We start from the raw sequence: 20065 nt of genomic DNA, 5'->3' as shown, positions 1-20065 counted from the left end.
ATACTGTCATGGACAGATGCATTTGCGACAGGTAGATTGGTGAGGACGAGGTCAAGTAGGTTTCTCCCTCGTGTTGGCGTACTCACCACCTGTCGCAGGCCCAGTCTGGCAGCTATGTCCTTCAGGACTCGGCCAGCTCGGTCAGTAGTGGTGCTACTGAGCCACTCTTGGTGATGGACATTGAAGTCCCCCACCCAGAGTATATTCTGTGCCCTTGCTACCCTCAGTGCTTCCTCCAAGTGGTGCTCAACATGGATTGATTCATCAGCTGAGGGAGGACGGTAGGTGGTAATCAACAGGAGGTTTCCTTGCCCGTGTTTGACCTGAGATTTCATGGGGTTCCGGAGTCAATGTTGAGGACTCCCAGGGCTACTCCCTCCTGACTGTATATCACTGTACCGCCACCTCTGGTGGGTCTGATCTGCCATGTACGAGGACACCCAGATCTCTGTGTACCGCAGCTTTTGTAGTATTTCTCCATTCAAATAATATTTTGCTTTTTTATTTTTCCTCCCAAAGTGGATGACTTCACATTTTCCCACATTATATTCCAACTGCCATATTTTTGCCCATTTGCTTAATGTGTCAATATTCCTTTGCAGACACTTTGTGTCCTCATTGCAACTTGCTTTTCCACCTATCTTTGTATCATCAGCAAATTTGGTCACAAGACACTCTGTTCCTTCATCCAAGTCATTGATATATATTGTAAATAGTTGAGGCCCCAGCACTGATCCCTGCGGCACCCCACTAGTTACAGACTGTCATTTTGAAAATTACCCTTTTATCCCGACTCTTTCTTTTCTGTTAGTAAACCAATCCTCTATCCATGCCAGTATATTACCCCCAACACCATGAGCTCTTATCTTGTGCAGTAATCTTTAATGTGGCACCTTATCGAATGCCTTTTGGAAATCCAAATATACTGCATCCATTGGTTCCCCTTTATCCACCCTGCCCGTCACTTCCTCAAAGAACTCTAATAAATTTGTCAGACATGATTTCCCCTTCATAAAACCATGTTGACTCTCCTTGATTGTATTATGAGTCTCCAAATGTCCTGCTGCTACTTCCTTAATAATGGATTCTAGCATTTTCCCAATGACAGGTGTTAGGCTAACTGGTCTATAGTTACCTGCTTTCTGTCTCACTCCCTTCTTGAATAGGGGTGTTACGTTTGCGGTTTTCCAATCCGCTGGGACCTTTCCAGAATGTGGTGAATTCTGGAAGATTACAACCAATGCATCCGCTATCTCTGTAGCCACTTCCTTTAAGACCCTCGGATGCAAGCCATCAGGTCCAGGGGACTTGTCTGCCTTTAGACCCATTAGTTTACCAAGTACTTTTTCTCTAGTGATAGTGATTGTTTTTAGTTCCTCCCTCCCCTTTGCCCCTTGATTATCTACTATTATTGGTATATTATTAGTGTCTTCTACTGTGAAGACCGATACAAAACATCTGTTCAATTCCTCTGTCATTTCCTTGTTTTCCATTATTATTTCCCCAGTCTCATCCTCTAAGGGACCAATGTTTACTTTAACTACCCTCTTCCTTTTTATATACTTGAAGAAGCTTTTACTGTCAGTTTTGCTAGCTTATGCTCATAATTTATTTTCTCCCTCTTTATTATTCTGTTAGTCATCCTTTGCTGGTTTTTAAAGTTTTCCCAATCTTCTGGCTTACCAGTAATCTTTGCCATGTTGTATGCTTTTTCTTTTAACCTGATACCATCCTTGACTTCCTTAGTTAGCCATGGTTGGTTCACCCGTTTTGTGGAGTCTTTCTCCCTCACAGGGATATATTTTTGTTGCGAGTCATAAAATATCTTTTCAAATGTTTGCCACTGCTTATCCACCATCATACCATCTAATCTGTTTACCCAGTCCACTTTATAGCCAATTCCGCCCTCATTCCTTTATAATTGCCCTTATTTAAGTTTAATACAGTAGTTTCAGACCCAAGATCCTCGCTCTCAAACTGGATGTGAAATTCTATCATGTTGTGATCACTGCTTCCCAAGGGATCCTTTACTTTGAGATCATTAATTAATCCTGTTTCGTTACCCATTACCAAATCCAAAATGGCCTGTTCCCTGGTTGGTTCCCCGAAGTATTGGTCTAAGAAACAGTCCCTAATACACTTTATAGCCAATTTGATTTGTCCAATCTATGTGAAAGTTAAAATCGCCCATGATTATTGCATTACCTTTTTTACAAGCCCCCCCTTATTTCCTGATTTATATTTTGCCCTACAGTGTAGCTACTGTTAGGGGGCCTATGTACTACTCCCACCAGTGATTTCTTTCCCTTTGACATCTTGATCTTCTGAGCCAAGATCATTTCTCACCATTATACCAATTTCATCCTTTATTAACAGAGCTACCCCATCACCTTTACCTTTGCCATTGGCTCATTGGTTGATTCTATATCAGGAAACCAAAATCCAAGATAATGGGAACGAGGACTTAGAAAGTTTATTTACTTATGGTACGCACATATGTGGCCCACAAAGACAAAAGCTTAGACATTGGAGGGATTAGCGCCAAGTAATGTAGTTGCCAATAAAAGGAAGGGTGTTGCCCAAGATCAGACTTAAGTACTACCAATTAAAGAACACCATGGCCACAAAAGACATCCACTTTAGCGGGCAGGTGATACAAGCTTGAACACAGCCCCAAGAAGACACAAACGAATTAAAATGAGGATCAAACACACAAAGATCTCCTTCTTCTTGCCGAACACTGCCATAATTTAAAAGATGAGCTCAGCACAAACCTGGGATAAAACTTGGAACTTTCCTAGTCTGTGACACACTATGGTGTGCGTTTATCTAACTAGTCATCAGGAAAAGACCCTACTACTGACATATTTACCAAGAAAAAAATACTTGCAGTGGGTTACCAGCACAGTAAAAGTATCTTTGTACTTTATTAAAAGTCTTGTGTCTCTGTGAACATGTCTTTAGTGCTGTAGAATTACCTCAACCAATCAGACCGTAGAACCAGTGTCTTTGGTCCCTGTCACAAACTCCACTCCCCTGATTCCATCCCCTTCCCCAGCCAGTCTCTCAGGCAGAACCGAACTGTTCACAACCACCTCAGCGCCCTTCGACCCCGAGCTGAGTTTCAGATCCCATATCCCGTCTATCACAAAGAACGCCTACCTTCCACATCTGTCCCAAACTCAGCCCTCTGCGGCTCAAACCCTGAAATGACATGCTGTCATTGCCTCCCAACTCCACTATTTTCAACTCCCTGCTTGCTGGCCTCTACCCTCACTCAACTTCAGCTTGTATAAAACCATGGTGCACACATACCGTTCCAAGCTAAGTCTCACTCACCCATCACCTTGGTCCTCACTAACCCACAATGGCTCCCATCCCCCATCACCTCAAATTTAAAATCCTTGTCCTCATCTTTAAATCCCTCCATGGCCTCATTCCATCCTACATCCATAACCTACTTCAGCTTGTGTCGGCCATGGTTCAGTGAGTAGCACTCTCGCCTCGGAGTCAGAAGGTTATGAGTTCATGTCCCACTCCAGAGACTTGATCACGTAATCCAGACCAACGCTCCAGTGCAGTACTGAGGGAGTGCTGCACTGTCGGAGGTGCCATCTTTCAGATGGAATGTTAAGCCGAGGCCCCGTCTGCCCCCTCAGGTGGATGTAAAAGATTTCATGGCACTTTTCGAAGACAAGCAGAGGAGTTCACCCCGGTGTCCTGGCTAGTATCACCAAAACAGACGATCTGGTCATTATCACACTGTTGTTTGTGGGATCTTGCTCTGTGCAAATTGACCCAACATTACAAAACAGTGACTACACTTCAAAAATACTTCATTGGCTGTAAAGCGCTTTGGGATGTCCTGAGGTCATGAAAGGCACTATATAAATGCAAGCTCTTTCTTTCTTTCTCTATCCTCCCCCAAACTCTTCACTTCTCTGACACTGGTCTCTTGCCCTTTACCCCCTCCCATTGCCCCACAATTGGCTGCAGGGCCTTCAGATGTCTGGGTTCTACCCTGTGAAACTCCCTCCATAAACTGCTCAGTCTCTCTCCTCCTTTAAAAATCTTTCGGTCACCTTTTCTAATATTTCCTTTGTTGGTTCAGTGTCGGTATTCCATACGTCTCGGTGAAGCGCCTCGAGACGCTTTTATACATTATACATATGGAAGCTGTTGTTGTAAATTTCCATGTACTGAACTGCAGTGTTATAAACAACTAATATGATGAATTCTCATTAGTGAACTGCAATAGACATATACTAAACTAATGTACAGAACTGCAATATACTAAATTGTAAATATACTGAATACACTATACCTATATCTTAAAAAAAGAAAGACTTGAATTTATATTTTGCGCCTTTCAGGATGTCCCAAAGTGCTTTACAGCCAACTAAGTACTTTTGAAGCGTAGTCACTGTTGTAATGTAGGATACACTGCCATCCAAAAGACAGCACTCTCTCAGTACTGCACTGGAGTGTCAGCCTGGATTAGGTCCTCAAGTCTCTGGAGTGGGACACGAATCCACAACCTTCTGACTCAGAGGCGAGAGTGCTGCCCACTGAGCCACGGCTGATACCTTAAGTTACAAATCCCATCCATGTACTTATTTTCACGTCACTGGCTTACAATCGGGGCCCTTCTTGAGTCGTCAACTTTTTGGGGCTGTGTCAGCACTATATACTCAACTGTTTATTTAAATATACCAAACCATATCATATCATAATATTCCGATAGTATTTTTCTGTACCTCACTGTCCACAGTCATGAAACTGCTGAAGGCAGCAAATGATTGCAATCACTTATCAATCCCGTGCACGTTGTGCAAATTCCTTGGCTCAAGCCCAACAGTTGTGCATTAAATGTTAATCAACTCTCTGCAGTAGAGACTCCTCCTCTTTCTTCAGCCTAACCCCCCCCTCCACCTTCCCCACTCCACATGTCAAAGATTTGAAAACTATCTTCTGATCCTACAGCTGCTGTTTTCTCAAAACAAGTTGCTGCATCCTTTACTAATGAGGCCAGTCATAAAAATGCCAAGCACTTGACAAAAGAGGCTCCTAATCGACCACTACTCCCTCCTCGGAGGCATTTCAGAAACAAAAAGCAGATTTAGTTTTTTGTTTTTGTTTTGCTGGCTGGGGTTCTGTCCCGAGTGCCCAGTCTGTGGTCTGGGCATTTCCTCGGTTGCTTCCTAGGAGCTAGTTTTTTTTTTAAATGATTAATAGCCTTTTCCCTCTGCTAGCTGTCATATGCACTATAGTTTTTGACACAAAAAAAATGCCAGCGCACTCCTACCCCCACCCCGCCCCACTTATTTTGCCTAAGATTTAAAAAAAACAAGCTGGAAAGAGTTAGAAATATCTTCCTGTTGTTGAGTTTTAAATGGTTTGTGGGGTTCGGATGAAACAGCAATGTAACTTGTGTCCATTATCCAAAAAATCCTTATGGAAAAAAAATATAAAAGGCTCACTGTGTTAGGGAACACTGGACTGAATTAAAAAGGCTTCTGAAGTGCACTGGGGGCAGAAGGATTCAAAACAAGCTCTGTAAGGAAACGCACTTTGCTCCATCAGTGAGAAACCCTTTGTATGTGTATAAATATATATCCTGCACTAGGTAAGTATTCCTGGAGGACTTGGTTTTGAAGTTTACAGAGGGGGTGGGGTTTTTTTTAAAAAAACCCTGAGATCTGAGGTGCCTCGATGGAAATCATACCCACAGAATAGGCAGCTTGCCAGATAGCCTTCTGTGGTGTGACCGCGATGCATTTAGGCTTTAATGAAATCCAGGCAGAACACATTACATGGTGTATCTGCTGAGAACGAGCGCTCCCTTCAGTAATCACTGCCGATAAAGAACACTAAAAGGCAGGGCTCGGTAAAAGGGGGAGGGAGGTGGTCCACTTCTGATGGGCTGGGGTTTTGTTGTGTTTCTTTTTTTTAAAAAAAAAATTATTATTTTCAGCAGATACAATCTAGGTCAGCCTGCTTCCTCTGGATACTCGAACAGTTCATGAGTTTTCTCTCTCTCTCTTTCTCTTTACCCCCCCCTCCCTCCCTCCACTCTTGCTGTTTGTCATCGCTCAGTGGCCAGAATGGAAATGAGCTGCGAGTGCCCGCTTACTTGTGCTGGTGCTGTGCCCTTTCTCCCGGGAGGAGGAGGAGGAGGCTGGGGCTGGGGCTCCTGCACAGTCCTGTAACAGTCCTCACACACACACCACACACACACAGAGAGAGAGAGAGAGAGAGAGCGGAGAAAGGATGTCTTTTCCCAGAAAGGGACACGCCGGCTGACGAGGATGTAACGAGCCCTGGACTCTCCCCACACTCGGCAGACTCTCACCCACAGCTCCAGCTCTGATACTTTCCATTCTCCAGGACTCCAAAGACTTGAGAGAGGACACTTTTTGGGAGCCAACTTTTTTATTTAAAAAAAAGAAACCCTGAAATTCTTCTAACCGGCAAATCCAAGTTGCAAACTCGAAACTGAGGTAAGTTTTTTGCTTTCTGTTTTTTTTTTCCTCCCCTCGTTAGTCCTGAAACTAGAAACCAACTTCATTTTTTTTTGCTTGACTTGAGTGTTTCTATGGTAACCGCTGGAGCATGGCTCTTGACCACCTGCTTTAAAGCTATTTTTTTTTTAAAAACAGTTTTGAACAGGATTTCATACAGTTTCAGCCGTGCATGTTAATTAGGTCCAACTGTTTTCTAATCACGGACTGATTGCTTTCTGTACACGCACTTTTTAAACCCAGAAAGTCTACGGTAATGACATTATAGTTGCTGAATGTAACACTCTCAAACTGCACTGTGGTGGAAGTGTAGAGTTTATATTCGATTTCAGACTCAATGACGTTTAGTAAATTATGGGGCAGGCACTCATTATTTGTCACCTACTGCCCCCAAAGAAACAATAAATTACTGGGACTGTCATCCCCTCAGTTATTGGTGAAATATAGACAGCATAAAAGTGACAGAATCATTTTTCTATTCACTCACTCAAACTGTCCAGAGGGGACAGAATATACCTTGGTCGATCAAGAGTTCTGCTAACTAACAGGGTCTTTAAGACTAGGGGAGGGGTGCAGAGAAAGGGTGAGAATTTGGCGGTGCATTAGGTCTTAAGTGCTCGAGGATCCCAAAATGGAAGATTATCAAGTTCGAATCGATTCCCAAGAGACATTATTGACACTAGTCTACTTTCACCAATTCTCGGCCAGATGGAGCAGTGTGCGGCACCACAATGACCCAGATCTTGCTGGCGTGGGGCATCTCCTGCTGTGCCCCGTTAGTTAGACATTTTCGCTCACCCTTCAGCTCGAAATTTTTTTTGCCCTGTAACTTGCCGGAAGTGTGAGCTGATAATGGCACGGTGAGGGCAACGGGGCAATTGGGACCTTGGTGAGCGACGGGACCAACAGTCTATCTCCTTAACCAAAGAGATTTAAGGATTGAGAAAGAAACAGGGGAACGACGGAGAAGGAAATAGGGTGAATTAGAGTTAAATCAAGTGCAGAAAGAGAAATAAAGAGAGGGAAAGAAAGATCGGATTAAAGATTGGAGAGAAAAAAAGAGACAGAAAAGAAAAGCAAGAAAAAAACAATTAAATTAAAAATTTTAATTTTTAAAAATCTCTAACAACAATTTGCTACCTGTAGGAATGAGGGTTCACAGTTTAAATTGTTCCTTTCTGGGCTGGTGAGGTTGATTGGCATTGCAGGAACATAAATCTCCTCATTAAAAAGGTACTTACGCTGTTAAGTACCAGCCCTAGCTTTCTGCGGCGAGTTTAGTTGGTAATTAACGCGCAAATGCAGCAACCTGATGAAATTCACGGGGAGGTTGAGGGCGAGCTACCATTTTCGCGAGGTTAGCGGCGCAAATCATCCAGCAACGTGCAGCGATTCGCAATTCACGGGGTATCTCTTCCTCGCCACATGTTGCTGGACGATTTACACACTAATAACGGCGAGAGCCATTAAACTCGCCGTTATTTTGGCAGCAAAATCTGGGCCCACATCTTTGAGGTGTATGTGTCTGTCCGTGGGTTCACCGGTGTGGCAGCTAATGGACGTAGACTCCAGCTTCCATTTTGTCTGGTGCTCCGTGCCTTGGTGGCCGTGAGATTTCTGTTGGGGTTAAGCCAATGAGGTTTGAGCATCATTCCCACCTACCCCACAATGAAAACATATTCACTGAGCATAACATTTGAAGAACTGTTCATCCCAGTAAGACAGCCTAGAAAGGATTCACGCTGTGCAAACTCAAAAGCCAGTCAATAAAAGAGGAAAACATTGCTGCAGTATGGATGCTCCGCCACTAGATGTCACTGGCATGTTTAATAAATCAATATTTTGTTATCAACCATCAGTTAAAAATCCTCAAATTTTTGCAATAAATAAAAAGGAAATTGACTAATGCAGTGGCCCTAATTAAACAAACAGAATCCCCCAAAATTGGTACAAACTTTGGAATCCCATGTAGCAAAAAAAAATTAACCGGTCACCATAAACTATTGGTGCTCATCATGTTTAATTTCCCCCCATTTGTTCTCGGGATGTGGAAGACACCAACAAGGCCTCATTTGTTGTCCAATCCTAGCTGGTCTGAGGTAGTGATGGGCCTTCTTCAAGCATTTTTTTTAAGATTACTGTTTAGTGGCTTGTTAGGTCACCTTAGAGGGCATTAGTGTTAGGGTTACAAACTCTGGTTGGACGTATTCCTGGAGGTTTCATCACATAACCTCCTGCCTCCAACCACCCCGCCCAGTCAAACAGCCATTTTTCCTAATCACCAATATTTTTATAAATAATAATTAACTATAAATGTAAGCATTCAAAGAAAATTTTAAACAAACACACTAATTTTTTTTAATGCCCCTATGATTTTTCTCCCGGGTTGCTCAGGGCAGTGTCCAGGAGATTGATCTTTAATTCCTGGTGACTCCAGGACAATCCTACAGTGTGGGACTAGAGTCAGGTTTAGGCCAGACTGGGTAGAGGTGGCAATGGACCAGTTAGGGTCATTTTTTTTATTCTGCTGACCGTGTGCGAGTTAACTTATTTAATGAATTCAATTTCAAAACTTGCTGTGGTGGGATGGAACACATGGTCTCTGGCTTGCTAGTCCTGTGACATCAGCGAGTGCACTACTGCACCCTTTCACAAAACATGGTAAGGACACCGTTACTGCTCCCAAAAAAACTCTTGGCCGCTGTGACCGTTTAGTAAAATATTACATTCTACAAGCCTGGACCGGAAATCTGAAAGGACAGTTGGCTTCAGAATCAGAAATAACATTGCAACCACTGGAGTGGATGAATCCAGTCTGGTACAATTCATTTCAAAAGCACTGTGAATTCCACCGAGCTATTCCTAAACACAGAGACAGACCGCGTTTTAAGCTTGTGTGCTGGTAACCAAAATTTTAAAAAATGATTGAGGTCTGTCTTGAACAGTAAGTCAGGATATAACAGATGCTCTAACTGCTGACCCACCACTATAGCCTACAGGAAATGTTTTCACCACTTGCGCTGATCACTGCAACAATGCAGTATATAAAATGCAAACCTTTACAAGTGTACTTATGACCTTTATCTGCTTGTCATTTCAGACTTAACATTTACTTTGCAATTACATTAAGATTTAACTTAAACAGCCAGAAAGAAAGATTTGTATTTATACTGCACCTTTCACGACCTCAGGACGTCCCAAAGCACTTTACAGCCATTGAAGTACTTTTGAACTGTAGTCACTGTTGTAGTGTAGGAAATGCGGCAGCCAATTTGCCACAAACAGCAATGTGACAATGAGCAGATAATCTGTTTGTGACATTGGTTGAGGGATAAATATTGGCCAGGACACTGGGAAGAACTCCCCTGCTCTTCTTCGAAATAGTGCCATGGGATTTTTTTCAGCACCTGAGGGGGCAGACGGGGCCTCGGTTTAATGTCTCATGTGAAAGACGGCACCTCCGACAGTGCAGCACTCCCTTGGTACTGCACTGTAGTGTCAGCCTGGATTATGTGCTCCAGTCTTTGGAGTGGGACTTGAACCAACAACCTTCTGACTAAGGTGAGTGCGCTGCTCACTGAGCCACGGCTGACACCTGAGAGGGCAGATGGGTACGGAACACAGTTTGTTTCTCTAAAACCATCAGTGCTCAATGTATATCCTCTATACCATTTTTTAAGAAACTAACACCCCCGCCCCCTTCTAACATACTGGCCAAGATAGCTACTGAGTGGAAGCCTGGCAGTTCCCCACAGGAAACAACAACTACAACTTGCATTTATATAGCGCCTTTAACAGAGTGAAATGTCCCAAGGCACTTCACTGGAATGTTATCAGACAATATTTGACACTGAGCCAGATAAGGTGATATTAACACAGGTGACCAAAAGCTTGGTCAAGAGGTAGTTTTAAGGAGCATCTTAAAAGGAGGAGAAAGAGATAGAGAGGTTTAGGGAGGGAATTCCAGAGAGGGCCTAGGCAGCTGAAGGCAAGGCCTCCAATGGTGGAGCGAAGGAAATCGGGGATGCACAAGAAGCCAGAATTAGAGGAGCGCAGAGATTTCGGAGGGATGTAGGGCTGGAGGAGGTTACAGAGATAGGGAGGGGCGAGGCCATGGAGGGATTTGAACACAAGTATGAGCATTTCAAATTTAAAATAAATTTAACGGAAAGGGAAAAATACTCCAGAAACAATAGTTCCATTAAAGCTACAGATCCAATTATTCATTAGAGCCCTGTGGATGCAGGGAAGGCCAGCCGCGTAATAGTAGGTGCTTGCTTTCTCTCGCTGAGCAGCAAGAGAAGAGGAAAGGAACAGAGCTGAGTCCCAGGCCTGGTGACATCCTATAGTCCGTGTGCCTGTAAAAGAAGGCCGAGCGTCACATGGAGCAGCAAGTTTGTGAGGGGCCGGGGTGAAGAGTGGGCAGGCTGTATAATAAATGCCATCGATTTACACAGTGCAAAGCAACTCATTAAAAAGTTTCTGAAGCAAGGAAGAGAAAACACGTTCCCCTTTGGCAGGGGTGTTCTCCCCGGTGTCCTGGCCAACATTTATTCCTCAACCAACTTCACTGAAAATCAGATGATCTGGTCATTATCACATTGCTGTTTGTGGGACCTTGCTGTGCACAAACTAGCTGCTGCATTTCCTACATTACAACAGTGACTACACTTCAAAAATTACTTAATTGGCTGTAAAACGCTTTTGGATCTCCTGAGGTCGTGGAAGGCACTATATAAATGCAGTCTTTCTTTTAGTTGTACACTTTATGCACTATGCATGTGTCAGCACAAAGATAGGGCATTCGCATCATTCATGACTCTGCTGAATTGCAAAAGTAGAATTCTGTTTATTCCTTTCTTTTGGTTTCCAGTAATGTTTTATCTTTAACTGCAGTACTTGGTGGCTGGTAGCGTGATCCGCTATTAACCCACATCCAATGGCCTCTGCGCAGGCAGAACAAGACTTCCGTCCTGCCTCAGTACTCACCTGCAAGCAGCGTTCAAATCCAGGCCTTGCACGTCGATTCAATGCAATTTGCACTTTCCACCAGCAGGGGGAGCCCTAATATCTTAAAGGGAGGATGTTTCTTAGAAATCTCTTAAAGGTAGACGGTACCTGGTATTTGCAGAAAGTAACAGTCTACTCTCTGAATGGAGATTCAACATCAAAGTTGCGCACTACTAAATCCCACATCCTCCAATCTGCACGCCAGAACTCAACAATCTGCAGATCTGAGTTGGTACCAGGCCTGTGAGAGTGTGTGCACCAAGGTTCTCCGCTGATGCACCAGAGACCTTGGTGCAAGAGGTGGACAGAAGGAAGGACACCCTATATCCGCAGGGGGGGGGTGGGGGGTGGGGGGCAAGAGGCCCTCCGGACATATGGCCCAAAGGCAGTGGGAGACGAAGTCAATGCCAGGGGCACAGCATCATGAACATGGAAGCAGTGCAGGAAGAAGTTCAAAGCTTTGACACGAGTGGTCAAGGTGAGTGAGGTCAACTGTCAAGTGGTGTCTCTACCAACTGCTCCACGCACTACACCCCCATCACCCACATACCAACAAACTCTTTCCATCAGTACTCAACTCTTCCAATCAGATGTTTCCTCTCACCCTTACACATTACCACTGTTTCAAGCCGCCCACCCACAACTCACAAGCCACACACATTGGCAGCTATTCAACCATAACAGGCACATCACCCAGACACAGGTCCTGCTTTCTTGCAGAAGAAGGTGGCGCATAACAGGAGGCAGCAAGTGGCCGTGGCATTTAACCCCTTGAGCCTGTTCCGCCATTCAATGAGATCATGTTGGACCTGTGACCTAACTCCATATACCCGCCGTGAGCCCATATCCCTTAATACCCTTGGTTCACAGAAATCTATCAATCTCAGATTTAGAATTCACAATTAAGCTAGCACCGACTGCGTTTGAAGAAGAACGTTCCAAATGTCTCCCACCCTTTGTGTGTAGAAGCGTTTCCTAAATTCACTCCTGCACGTCCTGGTTCTAAATGTTAGGCTATATCCCTAGTCCTAGTATTCAAGTATAGGAGATCTCCAAAAACAGTTACAAATGTCTCGGCAGCCAGAAGCAATAATCCAGCCACTAACATGTAAATCCTGCATGGCCCCTTTAAATAGCGTTGGTCAGGGTCCTCGAGGCATTCTAAGACATGTTCAGATGGTTGTGGTTAAGACTGTGCACTGAATTGAGCACTGAGTGCCAAAATGGTGTCTATCACTTTAAATCAGCGTTGCACACTGATTGTATCCATTTTCTCCTTACTTTACACGCAGCCGGCGTTCGGTATTTGCGTGTGCGCTAACTCCTATACCAAGATGGCATCTGGCGCACGTCACGCTGGAAACGTGCCAACACACCACCTTGGCAGCTCGAGAGGTCACGTAGCACCAAAACAACGGGCGCTACACGGCCCAATTTAGCACCCAAACTTTCTTCAACTTAAAACTTATCTGCTGCCAGTAATGAACCAAGACTGTGGAAAACAAGGGAAGAGAGGCCCCTGCATTAACAGAAATGTGAAACTCATATCTGCTCCAAATATCTGGAGCTGCATTAGCTCTGGGCACTTTTGTTCTATAACCAACTTGGCTGGAACGATTAAAGAGGAATGTAATACACAATCTCATCAGACATTAATGTATGTCGTGCATGACTCTCGCCCCCATTAGCAGAGAAACTGCATAAACCCCCTGGCTCTGAAATTCGTGGGCTTCGGAGGGGAGGCACGGATCTGGGGTGGAGCCGAGTTTCCATCTGCCCACTGACTGACCCCTGGCCTCATCTGAAATCCTGGGGTCAAGATTACTTAAATGTAAAGGGCGGAGTCTGCAGTGTTTCCAGTGTAACAGAGACACCTGCCTGGAAATGGGAGGAGGAGGAGGGCGGGGCGGGCAGAGAGAATGGGGACATTTCTCTGCAATGTTTGTGAGCTCTGGGAAGGAAGGGGCAAATGTTTAAAAAAAAAGTGACCAGTTTCTTTTCTATTCTACCAGTTTCTCCGCGACCGACTGCATTGCAAGTCCGGCCATTACATTTTCTGTCCCCCCACCCCCCACAGCCCTGGCGACGCTGGTTGCCAGGGGCTCACGGATGTGACACTCCTCCCCAAAGTTAGTGTTGGTGGCCGACTTGCACTTGAAGCATTTTGCCGGTCGGTGTATGCGGCGTTTGTTGGGTTAAGTATTTTGCTTTCGAGACAATATTTGTCACAGTCAAATTCTGTTGGATAAACAAAGCACATTTTATATTAAAAGAACAGCAGCACAAATGTGTAAGTGTGCCATGTTATCAAAGTCCCTGAGTCAACAAAGCACATATAAAGAGGTGTTTTTCTTCACAAAGCTGAATCAACAAAATTTCTTGTTCAACCCATTTCGAGCCTTACACATAATTAAGCTCGTGCAAAGAGCTTGTAATTTGCAGAGAAAAAATATTAATTTAAACACTTAAGTGCACAGCCTGTGCAAAGCACCATTCACTGCCCAAACAGGGGGTCCAGCAACCTGTGCCCAAGCCCTTTGCTGCTTGTTATCCAGCTCAGAGAGATGCAAAGTTATCTCTCCCAACATGTCAGTCGCGGCTCAGTGGGCAGCACTCTCGCCTCTGAGTCAGAAGGTCGTGGGGTTCAAGTCCCACTCCTGAGACACCACAAAATCTAGGCTGACACTTCAGCGCAGTACTGAGGGAGTGCTGCGCTGTTGGAGGGGCCGTCTTTCGGATGAGACGTTAAACCGAGGCCCCGTCTGCCCTCTCAGGTGGACGTAAAAGATCCCATGACACTATTCGAAGAAGAGCAGGGACGTTCTCCCTGGTGTCCTGGCCAATATTAATCACTCAACCAACATCACTAAAGAACAGATTATCTGGTCATTATTACATTGCTGATCATGGGATCTTGCTGTGCAGAAATTGGCTGCTCCATTTCCTACATTACAACCGTGACTACGCTTCAAAAGTACTTCACTGGCTGTGAAGCGCTTTGGGACATCCTGAGGTCATGAAAGATGCTATATAAATGCAAGTCTTCCATTTTTATTAAACCCACGGGGAAGAAGATTCCACCCTCTCTCCAAGTTTATGGATGAAACTAGAAGTTGACATTTTGTGGAGAATCACAGGCTCATGTTATACAAGGCACTGCAACTAGCTGCAGCGCCCGGGGCTCCCGAGCGGCGCGGGGCGGGCCCGGGGCTCCCGGGCGGGGCGGGGCGGGCCCGGGGCTCCCGGGCGGGGCGGGGCGGGCCCGGGGCTCCCGGGCGGGGCGGGGCGGGCCCGGGGCTCCCGGGCGGCGCGGCGGTTCTGTGGTAGCACTCTCGCCTCCGAGTCAGAAGGTCGAGTGTTCAAGCCCCACTCACAGAACCAGTTGCCAGTACAACCCACCTTGCTTTGCGATCGAGTTTTACTGATATGGAGCTGCAAAGACAACTTGGTGCAAAGTATCTCATTGTGGCTTCAGCCCCTTTGTTGGGGCACAACCAGTGGGCCCACCATCACGAGTCTGTGGAGATGTCATTGGCTGGCGAGAAGAATTGTTTCGTTCACTCTAGGTCACATAACGTAGGTTATCTGGGACTTGCATTCAATACATTTTGATCTCTTTTTTACATCATACATCAGAACTGTTAAAACCAAAATTATTTTAAAATTTCACAAATATGGTCCAGCTGATGAACCATCAAAAGCTAAAACCTTGAGCGGGGGATTCCAGAACAAGGGGGCATAACCTTAAAATTAGAGCTAGGCCGTTCAGGGGTGATGTCAGGAAGCATTTCTTCACACAAAGGGTAGTGGAAATCTGGAACTCTCTCCCCCAAAAAGCTGCTGAGGCTGGGGGGTGGGGGGTCAAATGAAAATTTCAAAACTGAGATTAATAGATTTTTGTTAGACAAGGGTATTAAGGGTTAAAGAACTAAGGCGGGTAGATGGAGTTAAGAAACAGATCAGCCATGATCTAATTGAATGGCGGAACAGGCTTGAGGGGCTGAATGGCCTACTCCTGTTCCTATATTCCCCCAGGTGACTTGATATGAAATGTCCCTCTAAAATTTCCCATCATTGCCACTTTTAAAGTCACCAGCATTTTAACCTAATAGAATAACTAATTTTATCAATAATTAAAAAGGCACGGGAGACTTTAGTTATGAAGCGAGGCTAGAGAAACTGGGGCTCTTTTCATTAGAGCAGGGAAGGTTAAGAGGCGTTCCAATGCAGGTGCTCTAAATAATGAGGAGTCTTGGTAAGATAAATAGGGAAAAACTATTTCACTAGTCAGTGAGTCAGTAACTAGAGGGCATACATTTATGATCATCGCCAATTAAATAAAGGGAGAGGTTAGGAGGGATTCTCTTATGCAGAGGGTTATCAGGACATGGATGTTCTACCAGAAACAATGGCGGAAGGGAGAAGTCGTAATAGCTTTTTGAAAGGGAAGTGGATAATCATTTGAAAAAGAAAATAAAAAGGGTTTTGGAGAAACAGGCAGGCGAACGGATATCAATGGGTAACTGTCAGCATAAGTGCAATGGGCTGAATGGCATCCTCCTGGGCCGTCAAAAAAAACTATGATTCTATGAAAACTCACTGTCTGGCTTTGTAATTGAAATGGAAGAATCCTGGACTTCCACCCACAATGCCCACGTTCATGCCCCCAGCCTGTATTTGTTTTTGGAGTGAGGGAGAAGAGGGTGAAAGAGATGGATATGTTTGCAGTCCCATCGCAGTGCAACAACAACAATGTGCATTTAAAACGTCGCAAGGCGCTTCACAGGAGCGTTATCAAACATAATTCGACACCGAGCCACATAAAGAGATATTAAGACTCGTGACCAAAAAGCTTGGTCAAAGAGGTAGGTTTTAAGGAGCGTCTTAAAAGGAGGAGAGAGAGGTAGAGAGGTTTAGGGAGGGAATTCCAGAGCTTGGGGCCCAGGCAGCTGAAGGCACGGCCGCCAACGCTGGAGCGAAGGAAATCAGAGATGCGCAAGAGGCCAGAATTGGAGGAGCGCAGAGATCTCAGAGGGTTGTAGGGCTGGAGGAGGTTACAGAGACAGAGAGGGGGGCGAGGCCATGGAGGGATTTGAAAACAAGGTTGAGAATTTTTAAATTGCGGCGTTGCCATGTTAAGGCACCTGTCAACTGTGGAGCAGAACTGTGGAGTAATCCAGACTCTGGATGGTCAGGTCCGGCCGGCTACAATGGACAATCAGATGAGAACAACAGGCACAGCCTAATGTGACAAAATCTTTCATAATAATTTCGGATTATTTTTTCGCCAGTGCAGTTTTACTGTAATAACAGCTGATAAAATGCCACCGAGCAAATCTGCGAAAGCAGCACCATTTGTAACTGGCTGTTCGAAATACAGCACATGGAATCTGTCTCCAAGGATAGGCTCTTATATTATCTTTGGAAAAAGTCCATCAGCCATGTACTCTGGACTACAAAAATAAATCAGGGGAAAGAGTTGGGTTATAGTGTGTAAAAACAACTGTTAATTGCACTGTGCCATAGAGTTCATGAAAACAGACGTAGTCTTGTGCAGAAAACAGAGTCTGCTCTACTATACTGTGCACCAGCCAAGACCACTTCCTTCCTCTGACTGACTTTGGAGTATGACTTACCCTCTGTCCTTGTGTAACTGCATATGGTACGGTAAAACAAAATAGCTTATTAAAATTTCATTTGAAGTAACTATATTAAAGCAGAATTTTCTTCAGTCATGTATTCCAATTTCTGAAAGTCAGTCGCTCAGCTACTGAATGTTATCTAAGATGCTGGCATTTACAATATTTGTTGTACTATAATTATATAGACCTCCTTTTCATGCGGCAGGAGAAGGGCAGAAATGCTCACTTACAAAATGATATGATGTGGAGATGCCGGTGATGGACTGGGGTTGACAATTGTAAACAATTTTACAACACCAAGTTATAGTCCAGCAATTTTATTTTAAATTCACAAGCTTTCGGAGATTTTCTCCTTCCTCAGGCAAATGTTTCAAGAGCTCCTTGAAGCCTACGCATTTATATATATAGAACAATACATGGTGTTTACAGACTGTTGCAGGGGCAGTCTGTAAACACCATGTATTGTTCTATATGTATAAATGCGTAGGCTTCAAGGAGCTCTTGAAACATTTGCCTGAGGAAGGAGAAAATCTCCGAAAGCTTGTGAATTTAAAATAAAATTGCTGGACTATAACTTGGTGTTGTAAAATTGTTTACAATTTACAAAATGATACACTGTGTGGCGTTGGTTTATGCTCCAATTCTTCAAAGGGAAAGTATCTGAGCTCAGCATAGTCTTTCGGGAAAGTATCACACTGAGGACAGGCATTTCATTGCCAAGGGTGGGAAAGGGAAAGAGAGGTCATTAAACCAGAAGGAATTTAATTCTCTCACCACCCCCTTCCCCCCGCACTCCCCACCCAATCCACCCTGCCCCCAGTGGCCGGGTCAAGAGTAGCAACTGGCTAGGAAGCAATTTGCCTACACAATAACAGTCACCGTTATGGTTGCCAACTCTCCAGGATTGTCCTGAAGTCTCCAGGAATTAAAGATTAAACTCCTGGACATGGCTGCCAGCAATATCCGGGAGAAAATCATAGCGGCATTAAAAAAAATGGTGTTTTTTTTTCTATTTTCTTTGAACATTTTTGTTTATTGGTTCTAAAAATATTGGAGATGTGAAAAAAGGTAGTTTGACTGGCGAGGCGGTTGGGGGTCCCATTGGCTACACCACTGCTGATACATTCTTAATGGGATAAAGTCAATCTAAAACACTACTTCCAGAGACAACGGGACTACCGGACAAGAGAACACTGGTTCAGGGCAAATTCAGGACAGACGTCAGGAAGCTTTTCTTTACACAGAGGGTGATCAACAGCTGGAACAGGTGCCCAGGGAGGGCGTTTAAGGCCCATGCAAGACACAGACGCAGCTGCAATGGGGAGACGATAAGGTTAGTCCTGAAAGGCATGAGATCAGAGGAGCTGAAGAGCCTGCTTCATCCAAACTGATCACTGACCGTGTGCCATTGCAGAGTTGGCGGCTAAGCAGATTAGCCAAGGCCCCGCCCGAGCTGAGCTGCCATGAGGTGATTCCCTCTTTCCCTTTGTGGACGCGTCTGGCTTTTGCTTGGCACCGCACCCTCAATGGCACCGCCGAGATCAGGAGCTTGGCGTGTAAGGAATCATGGCAAAGAGAACGGGTCCTACCTCTCTCTTTGATAAAGCACATCGGAGGCCCTCTTGCACCAGTGCGCCAGCCATAAGCTTATCTTCTGCGAGTGCGGAATATTATAAACAAGAAATGGAAGTATTTCTGGGTTGACAGTATTCTGTCAAACGATTAGAACTTGCACAAGCCGTACCCTGGACCTCCTGCTGTGGAGTGGTTGAGTGCTCCTTTACATAAAAACAAAATGTGTGTCACAAGTTGTTTAACAGCTACGAGAAATTGATTTATTCCAACCATTTCTCACTGAAGAGGACTCCTTCCTTGCAATAAATTAACTCTGGAGAAATCTGCGGAGACATACCCTTTCTATTAATGAACTTCAGAATCCCTCTCTATATCGGTCTCTATGTGCAAGTCTCTGCTGAGACGACCTTGGCAGCTCTCCCATGAACACCAGACAGTTTTGCTGGAACAGAAGAATCCACTGGTCCTACACAATTTCCCAGCTCCTGATGGTTAGAAATAAACCGTTTTTTTAAAAAAATCACTGCTGCAAAATTCAGACCAGTGGTTGCAGCAGGGTGAAAATAGGGTTACCAACTCTGGTTTGATGTATTCCTGGAGGTTTCATCACATGACCTCCCGACCCCCAGCCACCCCCTCCAGTCAAACAGCCTTTTCCCCCCATCTCCAATATTTTTTTTATAACTAATAAAATGAAAGTGTTCAAAGAAACTAAAGAAAAACTCATCATTGTTTTTAACGCCTCTAATTTTTCTCCCAGTTTTTTTGCTCGCAGCAGTGTCCAGGAGATTAATCTTTAATTCCTGGAGGCTGCAGGGAAATCCTGGAGGGTTGGTAAACCCAAGGTGAAAACCGCACTTGGTGACGTTCACATCGGAAAAACGCACAAGCCTCAGCCGAGGTGGGTGGGTTGTGGAAACAAGGGGCTCGATGTTACCAGGGGTGCGGGTTTGCGGCGGGGGGGGGGGGGGGCTATTGGGCGCGTGGGTAACGCGCCCGGCGAAATCAGTCTGCCCCGCGCGATCGCAGCCTAATTGGATCCACTTACCTGGTCTTCCGGGTTCCCCACTGCTGATCTGCGCGGCGGGCGGGCTGCGCATGCGCAGTAAGGTCTGTCAGCTGGAGGAGCTCTATTTAAAGGGGCAGTCCTCCACTGACTGATGCTGCAACAAATAGAAAAAATTACAGCATGGAGCAGCCCAGGGGGAAGGCTGCTCCCAGGTTTAATGATGCCTCACTCCAGGTATCAATAGATGGGGTGAGGAGGAGGGGGAGGACAGAGATCTTCCCCCCGGCGGGCGGGAGGAAGCGGCCTGC

At 45.0% G+C, this 20065-nt stretch overlaps 2 protein-coding genes across 2 annotated transcripts in view; one reads left to right on the top strand and one right to left on the bottom strand.

Moving 5' to 3' along the window:
• LOC137340468 (uncharacterized protein C7orf50-like) overlaps positions 1-20065 on the bottom strand; it is a 283224-nt gene that overhangs the window by 22846 nt on the left and 240313 nt on the right. The window lies entirely within an intron of this gene.
• The window catches only part of gpr146 (G protein-coupled receptor 146), a 78512-nt gene continuing 64595 nt past the window's right edge, over positions 6149-20065 (top strand). Inside the window, exon 1 of the mRNA XM_068002914.1 lies at positions 6149-6500. The gene's annotated coding sequence lies outside the window, so the exon portion shown is untranslated. The remainder of the gene's footprint in view (positions 6501-20065) is intronic.

The sequence above is a fragment of the Heptranchias perlo genome, chromosome 22 (assembly GCF_035084215.1).
Source record: "Heptranchias perlo isolate sHepPer1 chromosome 22, sHepPer1.hap1, whole genome shotgun sequence".
Taxonomy (NCBI): Eukaryota; Metazoa; Chordata; class Chondrichthyes; order Hexanchiformes; family Hexanchidae; genus Heptranchias; species Heptranchias perlo.
The sequence above is the reverse complement of the archived record's forward strand: the minus strand, read 5'-3'. Positions and strand labels throughout refer to the sequence as shown.